We start from the raw sequence: 17,324 nt of genomic DNA, 5'->3' as shown, positions 1-17,324 counted from the left end.
TCAGACAAACAATTTAACAATCAGGCCTAAGAAATTTCATTTAAAACGGGAATGCACAACAAAAAATAAACTCCCGCACAAAACTCACACAAGAAACCTGCATCCGTTGCATTCCTGCAGTCCTCATGAGCCTATTTCATACAGTTTTCACATTTTACCCACTTGCCACCACTAACTGAGAACAGCTCAGTGCAGTACAGACATTCAGCATCCTCATCTTCCTGGGTCTTCTTCTTTCCTTGGATCTTCCTATTTGATTGGGACTTTTTTCAGCATTTTCTTGCATTGGTCTTCTCCAGAGCTCTCTTGTAGTGTGAGGCTGTAAGCACTGCTGCTGACTCAGCCTTCTTTTTCTTGGCCTTGCCTGATATACCTCTGGCTGAGGTGAGATTGCGAGGATGAGACTTGACACTGAAGGTTCAGTGATCTCTGTTCATGATGGACAGAAAACAGTGTTAGCACTCTTGATAAAACATGTAGCCTCTGAAATATGAAAGGACACTTATCTTGTCTTACCAGGAATGGGCTCTTGAGCAGCCTGGTGTGAGGTGGATGGAGTAGGCTGTAAGGCAGGTGGAATAGCCTTGGAAGTGGGTGGAGTAGGTTTTAGGGTAGGTGGTACAGCCTTGGAGGTGGGTGGAGAAGGTTGTAGGGCAAGGTCTGGCTCCTCTGTGACCTCCGCTGCCCTGACGTCCTCTTTAAAAATGCCCCTGTTATATGGCATATGGCCACAAGCCCTGAACCCTACCACCCCCTTTCCCACACTGGCAGCCTGGCTGTAGGCTTCACCAAAAAGGCCAACAATCTCATAGATGGTAATCCTCTTCCCAGGGGTTTTGGTCATCTATCAGTCAGCTACTTTGTTGTAGCTAATGTTCAGGCTTCTGGAAAAGGTCCTGTCGAGGGGGCTGCATTGTATGGCTGCAGTTGGGTGGTATATTACCACCCAACTGCAGCCATAAAAAGACTATTCTTTCAGGGATCATTTCTATAGTTAACTTGAGAAATGTGTTTCTTAAGTGTGAGTCCCGCCACCCATGATGATGAGTTGTGGTGCTACGTCCTGAGCGCGAAGCGGGTACAGAGAAGTGATTTAATCACAAGCTCCGTACCATAGATGACTGTTCAATGTTCCTTTATGGGAACATCAAGGGAAGGAGCATGTTCAAAGTGAAACCCAGCCACTGAGGATGCACAAACCAGTGCATTCTTTCTGCCGGTCCCAAACCCGGACAAATGGGGAGGGTTGCGTCAGGAAGGACATCCGGCGTAAAATCTTTGCCAAATCAAATATCTGGATCATAAATAAGATTTCCATACCAGATCGGTCGAGGCCTTGGTTACCAATGACCGCCACCGGTACTGTTAACCAGCAGGGTGCCAGTGGAAACTATGCTACTGATGGGTGAAGGAGAAGGAGAGGGGGAAGGCATGTCCATAGGCAGCTAGAGAGGAGGAAAAGTAGGAATATGGAGGTGAGGGTCGCAACTTTGAATGTTGGCACTATGACTGGTAAAGGGAGAGAGCTGGCTGATATAATGGGAAGAAGAAAGATAGGCATACTATGTGTGCAAGAGACCAGGTGGAAGGGGAGTAAGGCCAGGAGTATCGGAGGTGGGTTCAACCTCTTCTACCATGGTGCAAATGGGAGGAGAAATGGGGTAGGGGTAATTCTGAAGGAAGAGTATGTCAAGAGTGTGCTGGAGGTGAAGAGAGTGTCAGACAGAGTGATGAGTATGAAGCTGGAAATCGAAGGTGTATTGCTGAATGTTATCAGCGCATATGCCCCGCAAGTTGGGTGTGAGATGGACGAGAAAGAAGAATTCTGGAGTGAGTTGGATGACGTGGTGGAGAGGGTGCCCAAGGAGGAGAGAGTGGTGATTGGAGCGGACTTCAATAGACATGTTGGTGAAGGGAACAGAGGTGATGAGGAGGTGATGGGTAGGTATGGTGTCAAGGAGAGAAATGTGGAAGGAAAGATGGTGGTGGATTTTGTGAAAAGGATGGAAATGGCTGTGGTGAATACATATTTCAAGAAGAGGGAGGAACACAGGGTGATGTACAAGAGTGGAGGAAAGTGCACACAGATGGACTATATCTTATGTAGAAGGTGTGATCTAAAAGGGATTGGAGAATGCAAGGTGGTGACAGGGGAGAACGTAGCTAGGCAGCATCGGCTGATGGTCTACAGGATGACTTTGGAGACCAAGAAGAGGAAACTAGAGAAGGCAGAGCCAAAGATCAAATAGTGGAAGTTGAAGAAGGAAGGCCGCTGTGTGGAGTTCAGGTGGGAGTTAAGACAGGCACTGGGTGGTAGTGAAGAGTTGCCGGATGGCTGGGCAACCACTGCAGAAATAGTGATGGAGACAGCTAGGAAAGTACTTGGTGTGTCATCAGGACAGAGGAAGGAAGACAAGGAGACTTGGTGGTGGAATGAGGAAGTACAGCAAATTATACAGAGGAAGAGGTTGGCAAAGAAGAAGTGGGATAGTCAGAGAGATGAAGAAAGTAGACAAGAGTACAAGGAGACACAGCGTAAAGCAAAAAGAGAGAGGTGGCAAAGGCAAAGGAAAAAGCATATGGTGAGTTGTATGACAGGTTAGACACTAAGGAAGGAGAAAAGGACTTGTACCGATTGGCTAGACAGAGGGACCGAGCTGCGAAGGATGTGCAGCAAGTTAGGGTGATCAAGGATAGAGATGGAAATGTGCTGACAAGCGAGGAGAGTGTGCTGAGAAGGTGGAAGGAGTACTTTGAGGGGCTGATGAATGAAGAAAATGAGAGAGAGAGAAGGTTGGATGATGTAGGGATAGTGAATCAGCAAGTTCAGTGGATTAGCAAGGAGGATGTGAGGGCAGCTATGAAGAGGATGAAGAGTGGAAAGGCAGTTGGTCCTGATGACATACCTGTGGAGGCATGGAGATGTTTAGGAGAGATGGCAGTAGGGTTTTTAACTAGATTGTTTAACACAATCTTGGAAAGTGAGAGGATGCCTGGGGAGTGGAAAAGAAGCATACTGGTACTGATTTTCAAGAACAAGGGCAATGTGCAGAACTGCAGCAATTACAGAGGTATGGGAAAGAGTAGTAGAAGCTAGGTTAAGTAGAGGTGATGATTAGTGAGCAGCAGTATGGTTTCATGCCATGAAAGAGCACCACTGATGCGTTGTTTGCTTTGAGAATGTTGATTGAGAAGTATAGAGAAGGCCATCAGGAGTTACATTGGGTCTTTGTAGGTTTAGAGAAAGCATATGACAGGGTGCCGAGAGAGGAGGTGTGGTATTGTATGAGGAAGTCGGGAGTTGCAGAGAAGTATGTAGGAGTGGTGCAGGATATGTATGAGGGAAGTGTGACAATTGTGAGGTGTGCGGTTGGAATGACAGTCGGGTTCAAGGTGGAGGTGGGATTACATCAAGGATCGGCTCTGAGCCCTTTCTTGTTTGCAATGGTGATGGACAGGTTGACGGACAAGATCAGGCAGGAGTCTCCATGGATGATGATGTTCGCAGATGACATTGGGATCTGTAGCGAGAGTAGGGTGCAGGTTGAGGAGAGCCTGGAGAGGTGGAGGTATGCACTGGAGAGAAGAAAAATGAATGTCAGTAGGAGCGAGACGGAATACCTATGTGTGAATAAGAGTGAGGACAACGGAATGGTCAGGTTGCAAGTAGTGGAGGTGACGAAGGCATATGAGTTTAAATACTTGGGGTCAACTGTCCAAAGTAATGGGGAGTGCAGAAGAGAGGTGAAAAAGAGAGTGCAGGCAGGGTGGAGTGGGTGGAAAAGAGTGTCAGGAGTGATTTGTGACCGAAGGGTACCAGCAAGAGTTAAAGGGAAGGTTTACAAGATGGTTGTGAGACCAGCTATGTTATATGGTTTGGAGACAGTGGCACTGACGAAAAGACAAGAGGTGGAGCTGGAGGTGGCAGAGTTGAAGATGCTAAGATTTTCACTGGGAGTGACGAAGAAGGACAGGATTAGGAACGATTATATTAGAGGGACCGCTCAAGTTGGACGGTTTGGAGACAAAGCAAGAGAGGCAAGATTGAGATGGCTTGGACATGTGTGGAGGAGAGATGCTGGGTATATTGGGAGAGGGATGCTGAATATGGAGCTGCCAGGGAAGAGGAAAAGAGGAAGACCAAAGATGAGGTTTATGGATGTGGTGAGGGAAGACATGCAGATGGCTGGTGTGACAGAGGAAGACGCAGAAGACAGGAAGAAATGGAAACGGATGATCCGCTGTGGCGACCCCAAACGGGAGCAGCTGAAAGTAGTAGTAGTAGTTGGGTGGTAGTGAAATCATGATTATGCCAAGTTCTCTTGCCAGATTAACAGCCTCTAAGGTTTTATGTGAGTGGTGTCCATTTCCATCAAGTGTGAGGATGTGTGGATCATTCTTGCTGCAATTCATGTTTTTCAGAAAGAGGGAGAGCCACTCCACAAATAGGCTGCTGTCGATCCAACAGGAATCTGAAACTCTTCCCACAGATCTAGGTAATACCCCTCTCATCAACATCTCGATCATTCTCTTTGTCCGGAATATAAGCTTTGGAGGAACAAACTGTCCTGCAGCATTCATTGTACACATAGCAGTAACGTTAAATCCGTTTTTGTCAGTACTGGACCGTTGTGGCGAAGTGGAAGCTGAGCTGGAAGTCAAAGCTCTCAATTTACCAGTCAATTTTCATTCCACCCTCACCTATGGACATGAGCTTTGGGTAGTGACCGAAAGGGTGAGATCACGGATACAAGCGGCTAAAATGAGTCTCCTCCATAGGATGTCTGGGCTCAGCCTTAGAGATAGGCTGAGGAGCTCAGACATCCGGAGGTAGCTCGGAGTAGAGCCGCTGCTCCTTTGCGTCAAAAGGAGCCAGTTGAGGTGGTTCGGGCATTTGATTAGGATGCCTCCTGATTGCCTGCCTTTGGAAGTTTTCTGGGCATGTTCAACTGGGCGGAGACCCTGGGGCAGACCCAGAACTCGCTGGAGGCCTGTCCAGTCTGGCCTGGGAATGCTTTGGGATCCACCAGGAAGAGCTGGAGGGCATTGCTGGGGAGAGGGATTTCTGGAATGCCCTACTTCGCTTGCTGCCACCGCGACCCGACCCCGGAGAAGAGGCTGATGATGAATTAATAAAAAATACTTTCATTTTTTTGTACATAACAGACAATTTTTCAACATTGACGTATTGACCTATGTAAAGTTATTCTATTGTTGCACCAATATATCCTTGTTCTTCCCACTTGCCAGGGAACACTTGTGAGTGATGGGTTGCATTATTTCCATTTTAAGCAGTGTGTTTGGGAATTGGTCTTAATCTGTGATGTAAAAAAACAAAAAGTTAATGAGTATGCAAAGTTCCTCTATTCACTTTAAATCATGGGTCTCAAACTCGCGGCCTGCCCGCGGGACGTTATTTTGTGGCCCCCTACTTGACATCAAAGTTTAGTGTTAGTGCGGCCCGCGCTTGCCCTGGGCTTTTATTTTTCACTTATGAGCTACCATAGCGCAGGCTCATGACAGCTTCCGGTGTCGCCTTTGTTGTCAAGTCATGGTGCGTTCCCGTTACGTTGGAAGTTGTAAATTGGAACGACTCGTATTTCAGACTTCCAGTTGAAATGTCCAACTCGGAACTCAGAAAGTCCGACTTCCGAGCACAACTTGAACGCACCATAATGGGCAGCGTGACTTGGCAACGGTTGAAACTTGGTTGAAACTTGATTCCGGAGCGACACCAAGTGGAAGGAAAATATATCCTGTCAGCAAGCCCCAGTTATGTCTTTCTCAAAACCTGTCGTGAAGAGAAAAGTTGGTGACGAGCACAGACAATTTCAGGAAAAGTGGGAGACGGCATATTTTTTTGTTGAGCACAGAGGCAGCCCGACGTGTCTTACATGCACCGAGAAAGTTACGGTGCACAAGGAATACAACATCAGACGTCATTACTCGACTAGACATGCTGATGATGAGTATACAAAATACCAGGGAGATGAGAGAGAGAAACGGGTCGCCAATCTTAAAACATGTTTACTGAAGCGACAAGATTTCTTCAAGAAAGCTAGCAAAGATAATGATGCAGCATTCGAAGCTAGCTACGTGGTGAGTGAGATGATTGCTAAGTCGGGAAAGCCATTCAACGAAGGGGAGTTTGTTAAAAAGTGCATGTTACAGGCTGCAAGTATAGTCTGTCCGGAAAAGAAGGGTCAGTTTAGCAACATCAGCCTTTCAGCCAACACAGTGGCAGAGCGCATTTCTGACCTGTCAGGTAACATATATGATCAACTGCGTGAGAAAGCCAAACGTTTCTGTGCATACTCAGTCGCTCTTGATGAGAGCACAGACATCATTGACACTGCGCAGCTCGCAATCTATGTCCGTGGTGTTGACGACAGTTTTGAAGTGATGGAGGAGTTGCTCACAGTGATTCCAATGCATGGCCAGACCACCTCTCAGGAGATATTCCGCCAGCTGTGTGATGCCATTGTGGATGCGGGTTTGCCATGGAAGACGTTTGCTGGAATAACAACCGACGGAGCGCCATCAATGACAGGGAGGAGAAATGGAGTGGTGGCACTTGTTCAAAAAAAAACTGGAAGAGGAGGTTGTGGAGGAGGCCGTTGCTCTGCACTGCATTATCCTTCAGCAGGCCCTTTGCAGCAAATGCCTGAAGTTTGACAATGTGATGTCTGTCGTTGTGAAATGCATCAACCATATCAGATCCAGGGGTTTAAAGCACCGGGAGTTCCGCGACTTTTGGGAGGAAATAGAGTCAGCATATGAGGATGTGCTCTACTTCACTGAGGCACGTTGGCTCAGCAGGGGAAACGTCTTGAAGAGGTTTTTTGAGTTGAGAGCAGAAGTGAAAGCCTTCATGGAGAAGGCTGGGATGGCTGTTCCTGTGCTAAGTGATCCCAAATGGCTCATGGACTTAGCTTTCCTTGTTGACATCACACATGAGCTGAATGTACTGAACAAGAAATTACAAAACCAGGGGCAGCTTGTCAGTGCTGCCTATGACAACGTGAGATCATTCTCCACAAAACTTGTGTTATGGAAAGCCCAGCTCTCTCAGACAAACCTCTGCCATTTCCCAGCATGCAAGGCACTCATGGATGCAGGCACACCATTCAGTGGTGAGAAGTACGCTGATGCCATTGTGAAGCTACAGGAGCAATTTGATCACAGGTTTGCAGAGTTCAAGACACACAGAGCCACTTTTCACATTTTTGCTGACCCCTTCTCCTTTGATGTGCAAGATGCACCTCCTGTGCTTCAAATGGAGGTCAATGAGCTTATTTGATAGCTTGTTTGTTTTTGTTGTTTTGTTTTTTTTTAGCTTATTAGTATTCCATCTTGTCATAACAGAACCTGGTGTCCCCTTTTTGTCTCACACTGTTCGTTTTTGTTCCTGCACTTGTACTGTTACCTGTCTTGTTTTGATCACCTGTATATATATATATATATATATATATATATATATATATATATATATATATATATATATATATATATATATATAAAAAGATTGAGAACATTGGATCGGTTGTACTTTATTTTATTTTTTTATACTTGCGGCCCAGCCTCACCCAAACTCTACCTCCAGCGGCCCCCAGGTAAGTTGAGTTTGAGACCCCTGCTTTAAATGGTGCAGCTCCAGGCTCTGCCTTTTAATTGTATTTCTTATTTTTTGTTAGTCAATGAAGGGATGACCTTTTTCACACAGAACTAGACTGGGCATCTGGGCTGTTATAACAAATACTCAAAATGCTGATCAGCTATGGCCTTGATACAACTCCTGTGATCATTTTTAAACCATTTCTATATCATATCATCACTGTTGATGGCATACATGATGGTAAGGATATACTATGTAACCCTGGTTACATTTAATAACAATCAATGAGGATTTTCAATATAAGGAAACAATTGTGGACCGGTATCAGAAAACTAGGACGCCCTGAGCCCAAGGTCTGAATACCTGTAGACAGAACAAATTAAGTTTGCCTTAATGTGTTTTGAACACATTAACTACAGTTCAAAGCTGTTATACAAAAATTTCCCCAAAGCAATTAACTAAAATAATAAAGTGTGCACAAAAAATAATCCCTTGAAAGTAGCTGAGCTCGTCTTTTTTTTTAACCTTTAAGTTTTAATTCAGTGGATTGATTGTTGTGGCCCAGTCCGTGTGTGTAGATGGCAGTCCTACCACATCAGGAAACTGTGAAGGGAGTCCTATCTCAGAAGATAACAGTCTGTAAGCTTTCTCTCAAGATCCTGTAGGTTGGCTCGCCATCCTCTTCAATGGGTGTTCCTGGCACTGGACCTGCATCAAAATCCAGCATTTACCAAAACCTGATATATAAACTGATATATAGACTGTGATACTATATAGACTCTCCCTGTGATAGTCTGGCGGCCTGTCCAGGGTGTCTCCCCGGCTGCTGCCCAGTGACTGCTGGGATAGACTCCAGTATCCCCGCGACCCTGAGAGCAGAATAAGCGGTTTGGATAATGGATGGATGGATGGATGATATATAGACAGGTCACATTCATATAAAGATACACCCACGCAGAATTATCAGTGCAGGTTATACCTAACTTATAACACTTAGCATAAAACATCACCAAGTATTAGTAAAACCTCAGATTCAAATCACATTTTCAATTAGCTCTGTTGAACAAAATTATCATTCCCAAATCTCAAGTCCAATGTTAAATTAATCTACTCTTAACTTTCAAAGTAAACAGCATTCACAACCAAAATGTACCTTGATATAAAGTTTAAGATAATATTTACTAAATGAAAGTTTAAATGAAAAACTAATGTAAATCATTTTTCTTTGTTTACATAAACCACAAAATATGTATGCTGTATGACTACACGGTAAGCTGCCGCAGCTCCATGAAAAAGAGGGAAAAAAGAAAAACTCCACAGCAACAGGGTAACATTCATAAAAATTAACAAATAAAGAGACAAGGGACAACCCTGGCGGAGTCTGACACCCACTGAAAATGTGTTTGACTTTGTGCCAAGAATGCGGACACAGCTCTCACTTTGGTTATTCAAGGACCAGATGCTTGTAGCAACTGCACCGGTACCCCATACTTCTGCAGTACCCCTTGCAGAGTGCCGCGGGGTACACGGTCGTAAGCCTTCTCCAAGTCCACAAACCACTTGTAACTGGCTGGTCAAACTCCTATGCCTCCCTCAGCTCTTCTGCAAGGGTAAAGAGTTGGTCCGTTGTTTCATGGCCAGGACACAATCTGCATTGTTCCTCGTGGATCCGAGGTTCGACAATCATTCAGAGCCTCATTTCCAGCACTTTAGAGACTTTCTCAGGGAGGCTGAGCAGTGTGATGCCCCGATAATTAGAGCAAACCCTCTGGTCCCCTTTTTCTAAATATGGGAACCACCACCTCAATCTGCCACTCCGCAGGTACTGTCCCCGACCTCCACGCGACACTGAAGAGACATGTCAGCCAGGACAGCCCAACAATGTCCATCACAGGGCAAATCTCATCCACACCCAGCGCCTTGCCACCGATGAGCTTCTTAACTACCTCAGAGACCTCTGCCAGGGATATGGGTGGGGTTTCCCCCAAGTCTTCAGACTCTACCTCCTACACTGAGGACTTGTTAACCGGGTTCAGGAGCTCCTCAAAGTGTTCTACCCACTGCCCGACAACATCCCCAGTCTGGGTCAGCAGTTCTCCTCCCCGGCTGAACACATCCTGAGTCAAGCCCTGCTTTCCCTTCCTGAGTTGCCAGATGTTTTGCCAGAACTTCCTTGAAGCCAACCAAAAGTCCCCCTGCATAGCCTCGCTGAACTACTCCCATACCCAAGTTTTTGCTTCCGTGACCGCCGAAGCCGCAGCCCTTCTGGCCTCCCAGTACCTGTTTGCTGCTTCAGGAGACCCCTGGGCCAACCAAGCCCAAAAGGCCTCCTTCTTCAGCCTGATGGCTTCCCTCACTACCGGTGTCCACCAGGGGGTTCTTAGGTTGCCACCTCGACAGGCACCGATGACCTTAACACAGCTTCTACCTGTTACATCAGCAATAGAGGCTTTGAACATGGCCTACTCAGACTCCATGTCCCCAGCCTCCCTCGGGATACACAAGAACTTCTTCCAGAGGTGGGAGTTGAAGACCTCACAGACAGGGGCCTCCACCAGACGTTCCCAGTTCACCCTCACTACACGTTTCAGTTTGCCAGGTCTTTCCGGCAGCCTTCCCCGCCATCTGATCCAACTCGCCACCAGGTGGTGATCAGTTGACAACTCTGCTCCTCTCTTCATCCAAGTGTCCAAAGCATACGGCTGCAGATCTAATGATATGACCACAAAGTCTATCATCAATCTTTGTTCTGGTACCAAGTACACTTATGAACTACCTTATGTTCGAACATGTTATTTGTTATGGCCAATCCATGGCTTGCACAGAAGTCCAATAACAATGCACTACTCAAGTTCAGATCGGGGAGGCCGTTCCTCCCAATCACGCCCCTCCAGGTTTCTACATCATTTTTTACATGGTGATGCTGATCGCGTGGCTTGGGTCTTGGGCTGTTCCAGTGGCGTCTGGACACTGCTTGGCATTCTGCGCATCATATTCTTCATAAATTTTATAATTCCATTATAATTATGTTATCCTCTTTCAATGTTCTATTCTGTAAATTGTGTAAACACAACATCCATTGCACGTTGTCCGTCTTGGGAGAGAGATCCCTCCTCTGTTGTGCTCCCTGAGGTTTCTTACTATTTTTTCTCCCTGTTAAGGGTTTTTGTATTTTTGGGTTGTTGTTGTTTTTTTGTTTTTTTTAGGGAGTTGTTCCTTATCCGATGAGAAGGTCTAAGGACAGGATGCTGTGTTGCTGTAAGGCCCACTGAGGCAAATTTGTAAATAATTTGTGATATTGGGCTATACAAATAAAATTGTCTTGACTTGACTTGACTTTAAAGAGTCTAGCTTCTCTCCAGGAATTTGATGCCAGAGCCTATGCTATGTAAGGAGGTGAGCCAAACGATATCTAATTGGTACCGCTCCACCTCACGCACTAGCTCATGCTCCTCCCCTGCCAGAGAGGTGACATTCCATGTTCTGGGGACAAGTCTGCGATGTCGGAAGTCGGCATGAAAGTTATTTGACAATATAAAATAAAGATTGCTAAATCGAGGATTAGAAACCAGGATTCTTGGATCACTACTCACTCGAATGCATCAACTAATCGAGATGGTCAATATGAGTGACTGTTCCAGTGTTTTGGGAACTATAATTAAGTCAATTTTATTTGTATAGGCCATTATCACAAATTACAGGTAGTCCCCAGGTTTCGAACGCCCAATTTACGAACGCCCGTACTTATGAACCGACCTCCGTTAAGCATATTATTTTCTACTACTACTACTACTACTTTCGGCTGCTCCCGTTAGGGGTCGCCACAGCGGATCATCCGTTTCCATTTCTTCCTGTCTTCTGCGACTTCCTCTGTCACACCAGCCACCTGCATGTCTTCCCTCACCACATCCATAAACCTCCTCTTTGGCCTTCCTCTTCTCCTCTTCCCTGGCAGCTCCATATTCAGCATCCTTCTCCCAATATACTCAGCATCTCTCCTCCTTCTTCGTTACTCCCAGTGAAAATCTTAGCATCTTCAACTCTGCCACCTCCAGCTCCGCCTCCTGTCTTTTCGTCAGTGCCACTGTCTCCAAACCATATAACATAGCTGGTCTCACAACCATCTTGTAAACTTTCCCTTTAACTCTTGCTGGTACCCTTCTGTCGCAAATCACTCCTGACACACTTCTCCACCCACTCCAACCTGCCTGCACTCTCTTTTTCACCTCTCTACTGCACTCCCCGTTACTTTGGACAGTTGACCCCAAGTATTTAAACTCAGATGTCTTTGTCACCTCCACTCCTTGCATCCTGACCATTCCACTGTCCTCTCTCTCATTCACGCATAGGTATTCCGTCTTGCTCCTACTGACTTTCATTCCTCTTCTCTCTAGTGCATACCTCCACCTCTCCAGGCTCTCCTCAACCTGCACCCTACTCTCACTACAGATCACAATGTCATCCGCGAACATCATCGTCCATGGAGACTCCTGCCTGATCTTGTCCGTCAACCTGTCCATCACCATTGCAAACAAGAAAGGGCTAAGAGCCGATCCTTGATGTAATCCCACCTCCACCTTGAACCCATCCGTCATTCCAACCGCACACCTCACCATTGTCACACTTCCCTCATACGTATCCTGCACCACTCCTACATACTTCTCTGCAACTCCTGACTTCCTCATACAATACCACACCTCCTCTCTCGGTACTCTGTCATAAGCTTTCTCTAAATCTACAAAGACACAATGCAACTCTTTCTGGCCTTCTCTATACTTCTCAATCAACATTCTCAAAGCAAACATCGCATCTGTGGTGCTCTTTCGTGGCATGAAACCATACTGCTGCTCGCTGATCGTCACCTCTCCTCTTAACCTAGCTTCTATTACTCTTTCCCAAATCTTCATGCTGTGGCTGATCAACTTTATACCTCTGTAGTTGTTACAGTTCTGCACATCGCCCTTGTTCTTGAAAATCGGTACCAGTATGCTTCTTCTCCACTCCTCAGGCATCCTCTCACTTTCCAGGATTGTGTTAAACAATCTAGTTAGAAACTCCACTGCCATCTCTCCTAAACATCTCCATGCCTCCACAGGTATGTCATCAGGACCAACTGCCTTTCCATTCTTCATCCTCTTCATAGCTGCCCTCACTTCCTCCTTGCTAATCCGCTGAACTTCCTGATTCACTATCCCTACATCATCCAACCTTCTCTCTCTCTCATTTTCTTCATTCACCAGCCCCTCAAAGTATTCCTTCCACCTTCTTAGCACACTCTCCTCGCTTGTCAGCACATTTCCATCTCTATCCTTGATCGCCCTAACTTGCTGCACATCCTTTGCAGCTTGGTCCCTCTGTCTAGCCAATCGGTACAAGTCCTTTTCTCCTTCCTTAGTGTCTAATCTGTCATACAACTCACCCTACGCCTTTTCCTTTGCCTTTGCCACCTCTCTCTTTGCTTTACGCTGCATCTCCTTGTACTCCTGTCTACTTTCTTCATCTCTCTGACTATCCCACTTCTTCTTTGCCAACCTCTTCCTCTGTATAATTTGCTGTACTTCCTCATCCCACCACCAAGTCTCCTTGTCTTCCTTCCTCTGTCCTGATGACACACCAAGTACCTTCCTAGCTGTCTCCCTCACTATTTCTGCAGTGGTTTTCCAGCCATCTGGCAACTCTTCACTACCACCCAGTGCCTGTCTTAACTCCTGCCTGAACTCCACACAACAGTCTTCCTTCTTCAACTTCCACCATTTGATCTTCGGCTGTGTCTTCACTCGCTTCCTCTTCTTGGTCTCCAAAGTCATCCTACAGACCACCATCCGATGCTGCCTGGCTACGCTCTCCCCTGTCACCACCTTGCAGTCTCCAATCCCTTTTAGATGGTGCCTTCTACATAAGATATAGTCCACCTGTGTGCACTTACCTCCACTCTTGTACGTCACCCTGTGTTCCTCCCTCTTCTTGAAATATGTATTCACCACAGCCATTTCCATCCTTTTCGCAAAATCGACCACCATCTGTCCTTCCACATTTCTCTTCTTGACTCCATACTTTCCCATCACCTCCTCATCACCTCTGTTCCCTTCACCAACATGTCCATTGAAGTCGGCTCCAATCACCACTCTCTCCTCCTTGGGTACCCTCTCCACCATGTCGTCCAACTCATTCCAGAATTCTTCTTTTTCATCCATCTCACACCCAACTTGCGGGGCATATGCGCTGATAACATTCAGCAATAAACCTTCAATTTCCAGCTTCATACTCATCACTCTGTCTGACACTCTCTTCACCTCCAGCATGCTCTTGACATACTCTTCCTTCAGAATTACCCCTACCCCATTTCTCCTCCCATTCACACCATGGTAGAAGAGTTTGAACCCACCTCCGATACTCCTGGCCTTACTCCCCTTCCACCTGGTCTCTTGCACACACAGTATGCCTACCTTTCTTCTTTCCATCATGTCAGCCAGCTCTCTCCCTTTACCAGTCATAGTGCCAACATTCAAAGTTCCAACTCTCACCTCCACATGCCTACCCTTCCTCCTCTCTAGCTGCCTCTGGACATGCTTTCCTCCTCTCCTTCTCCTTCGCCCAACAGTAGCATAGTTTCCACCGACACCCTGCTGGTTAACAGTACCGGTGGCGGTCGTTGGTAACCCGGGCCTCGACCGATCCGGTATGTAAGTCTTATTTATGATCCGCATATTTGATTTGGCAAAGATTTTACGCCGGATGCCCTTCCTGACGCAACCCTCCCCATTTGTCCGGGCTTGGGACCGGCACTAAGGATGCACTGGCTTGTGCATCCTCAGTGGCTGGGTTCGTTAAGCATATTATTTTAATTATTTTAAAAACTTGAGTTATGGGGCATCTGGGTGGCATGGCAGTCTATTCCATTGCCTACCAACATGGGGATCACCGGTTCGAATCCCCGTGTTACCTCTGGCTTGGTTGGGCATCCCTACAGACACAACTGGCTGTGTCTGCGGGCGGGTGGGCAGTTGGATGTTGGCATGTGTCCTAGTCGCTTCACTAGCGCCTCCTCTGGTTGGCCAGGGCGCCTGTTCAGGAGGGAGGGGTCACTGGGGGGAATAGCATGATCCTCCCTCGCACTATGTCTCCCTGGCAAAACGTCTCACTGTCAGGTGAAAAGAAGTGGCTGGTGACTCCACATGTATTGGAGGAAGCATGTGGTAGTCTGCAGCCCTTCCCGGATCTGCAGAGGGAGTGGAGCAGCGACCGGGACAGCTCGGAAGAGTGGGGTAATTGGCCAAGTACAATTGGGGAGAAAAGGGGGGAGAAAAAAAATCGAGTTACACACAATGGTTTGTACTAACGAACGGACGGACTACCTTGCGCGACGCTCAAAACATTGTGCGTTTTAGGAAGTCCGTTGGCCCGAGGGAGACCAACGCCACGCCATCGTCACCATTTTAAGTCAGATCGCGTAAACATTGAGTGCGTTGTTTTGACTTAAAATTTTCGTGTGTTTACTCTCATGATCATGGCTTCAAAGCGTAAATCTGATGCAAGTGATGGTGATGCATCAAATTATCACAATTAAAACGAAAGTAGAAATAAAGCATTCAGAGAGGTGAATGCTCTTCTGGTTTTTTCACTTACCCGCTAAGGCAGGGAAGCGAACCCCGGGCGGGCTTTCATTTCTGGCGTCAAACGGTCAGCCTCCGCCGGTCGCGACCCGCTCCCGGGACAGTAGCAGGTGGAGAGTTTGAAATGTAAGAAATGTTTCTTTAAAGTTTTTTTTATACCTTTACACACATTATCTCTCTCTCAGTTATAGATACTGTACTATAGTTGGATTTATTATTATTATTACTGCATTATTATATTAATGATGTTTTAAATAAAATATATACTGTATACTAGGACAGACATTTGACTATTTGACGCTAGATGTGAACTTCCGACTTGCATTCAAATTCAACATAAGAACTGACTCAAAAATGGAACTCGTTCGTAACCTGGGGACTACCTGTACAAATGTGCGTCTGGGCTTTACAGCTATACTGTTAGGATTTGTGGAAGACCCCAAGCGCACGACACCAGACAGAGATGGGGTTAGCCGAAAACTGGCGTACTTTATTCCTTACGCGTACAAATAGTCAAACACAGGAAGGCAATGAGCGACAAGAAAAACGGAAAGTCCAAGGGGAAAAACTCGCGGGTAATCCAAAACGGGAACACGGCGGGATACTTCCACGGGGAAACTTTTCAAGGGAAAACATAAACCAAGGGCTGGGGTGAGTTCGAAGAGAAAAGGACCGTGAGGGAAGAGCAGCCGCTACTGCGAGGAGGTTACAACACGAACTGACAGCAGGCGCGTGGGAGGCCACCAAACTTAAACCCAGCCCTGACGGCTAAGCCCGGCCCTGACGAGCTGATTGGCTGCCGGCGCGGGGTGGGCGGGCCACGGCGCGGGGTGGGCGAGCGGTAACAAATACAACATCACGTCCCTTAGACTCTGGCATCGGCTAAGGACCACCCCCCCTCAAAAAAAAACACTTTAACAGGGAGAAAATAATATGAAAACACCTCAGGGAAAGCAACTGAGGAGGAATCTCGCTCCTAAGACGGACAGATGTGCAATGGATGTTGTGTGTACACAATTTACAGAATACAACGTTGAAAGAGGATAACGGAATTCTAATGGAATTATAAGATATATGAAGAATATAATGAGGAAGATGCCAAGCAGTGTCCAGATGCTAACGGAACAGCCTAGCACCTGAGCCACGCAATCACTATCCCCATGTAGACCTGACAGGAGAACATGCTACACATGCATACAAACTCACACCACACCATTCACATGTGCGGGAGAAGAGACAAGAAAAAAAAATATAGTCACACATCTAAGTGAGAGAAGGCTATAACATTGAAAGAGGATAACAAAATGATATGGATTTATAAGATATATAGAAAGAAAATGTGATGAGGGGGATGCCAAGCAGTGTCCAGGTGGCGACCACCATCACCTTGGAGACCTGGGAGGAGGACAGACTATATGTCTGTGCACACAAGGGAGACTCGCATCACACCATTCACATACACAGAAGAAGAGAAAGGAGAAGACATCATTCAAAGAGAGAGAGAAAAGACATGTGAGAGAAGGGAACAGTTTGCAATAGTCAATCTGTACTCTATAATCTCGTCAGAACAGTGGTTGGTAAATAAATTGAGACAGAAACCGACCCGCCATGCAAAACAGGTTGTGAAGCACTCAACGTAAAGGCAACTAAATGTAGGCTAAGGTAAAAATATTAGTTTTAAGTGTGGATTTAAAGGACTCAACAGCCTGATTTTCTGACACTGCAGGTAGGTTATTCCACAAGAACAGGGCCCAGTAGGAAAAGGCCCTGCCAGCAGATTACTTCTGTTTAAGTTTGGGTACACACAGGAGCCTTGTATTTTGAGAGCGGAGCGCTCAAGATGGAATATACGGTTTGAAGAGATCAGACAGGTATTATGGGGCAAGCCCATTTAGGATTTTATAAGTCAGCAGAAGCACGTTGAAGTCTGATCTAACATGAATAGGAAGCCAGTGAAGGGAGGCAAGAAGTGGTGTAATATGATAAAATTTTCGAGTTCTAGCTGCAGCATTTTGAACCATCTGAAGACTTTAGTAATTAAACTTTACTTACTACTTACTTACTTACTTACTTACTTACTTACTTACTAACTATGA

The 17,324-nt window shown here is 46.2% G+C and overlaps 1 non-coding gene across 1 annotated transcript; it reads left to right on the top strand.

Annotated features, from left to right (window-relative positions):
• The first annotated feature begins 963 nt into the window (after nt 1-963).
• Nucleotides 964-1,175, top strand: LOC130114818 (small nucleolar RNA U3). Its single transcript, XR_008810429.1, has one exon. It is a non-coding gene; the product is annotated as a small nucleolar RNA U3 (small nucleolar RNA).
• The last annotated feature ends 16,149 nt before the right edge of the window (nt 1,176-17,324 follow it).

Source organism: Lampris incognitus, chromosome 6 (assembly GCF_029633865.1).
Source record: "Lampris incognitus isolate fLamInc1 chromosome 6, fLamInc1.hap2, whole genome shotgun sequence".
Taxonomy (NCBI): Eukaryota; Metazoa; Chordata; class Actinopteri; order Lampriformes; family Lampridae; genus Lampris; species Lampris incognitus.
Note: the sequence above shows the minus strand (reverse complement) of the source record. Positions and strands in the feature narration are given on the sequence as shown.